Raw genomic sequence first — 1,129 nt, 5'->3', positions numbered from 1 at the left:
GATATTTTATGCATACCCATACTTGAGAGATCCTAGTATTGGATATTATTTGGATACCCATATGAGAAAGATCCTAGTATTGGATATTTTCCAGATACACATCTGTGATAGGTCCTAGTATTGTATATTTTTTGGATACCCATTTATGATAAATCCTAGTATTGGATATTTTCTGGATACTCATACATGATAAATCCTGGTTTAGGATATTTTCCGGATACACATCTGTGATAGATCCTAATATTAGATATTTTCTAGATACCCATACATAATAAATCCTAGTATTGGATATTTTCCGGATGAACATCTGTGATAGATCCTAGTATAGAATATTTTATGCATACCCATACTTGAGAGATCCTAGTATTGGATATTTTCTGGATACCCATATTTAAAAGATCCTACTATTGGATATTTTCCTGATACACATCTGTGATAGATCCTAGTATTGGATATTTTCTGGATACCCATACTTGAGAGATCCTAGTATTGGATATTTTCTGGATACCCATATAAGAAAGATCCTACTATTGGATATTTTACTGATACACATCTGTGATAGATCCTTGTATTGGATATTTTCTGGATACCCATACATAATATATCCTAGTATTGGATATTTTCTGGATACCCATACATAATAAATCCTAGTATTGGATATTTCTGGATACTCATACATAAGAAATCCTAATGTTGGATATTTTGCGGATACACATCTGTGATAGATCCTAGTATTGGATATTTTCTGGATACCCATGCATAATAAATCCTAGTATTGGACACATCTGTGGTAGATCCTAGTATTGGATATTTTCTGGATACCCATACATGAAAAATCCTAGTATAGGATATTTTCCAGATACACATCTGTGATAGATCTTAATATTGGATATTTTCAGGATACACATCTGTGATAGATTCTAGTATTGGATATTTTCTGGATACCCATACATAATAAATCCTAGTATTGGATATTTTCTGGATATATATATTTAACTGTGTGTGTGTGTGTGTGTGGGTGCGTGCGTGCGTGCGTGTATGTATGTGTAAAATTTTATCTTTACACAAATCCTAAAGGATTTTCTTTCTATCAAATGTGTATAACACAGATAGGGGTGACGTGTCAAAG

This window comes from Nematolebias whitei, chromosome 11, assembly GCF_014905685.2.
Source record: "Nematolebias whitei isolate Nwh7 chromosome 11, NemWhi1, whole genome shotgun sequence".
Lineage (NCBI taxonomy): Eukaryota > Metazoa > Chordata > Actinopteri > Cyprinodontiformes > Rivulidae > Nematolebias > Nematolebias whitei.
Note: the sequence above shows the minus strand (reverse complement) of the source record.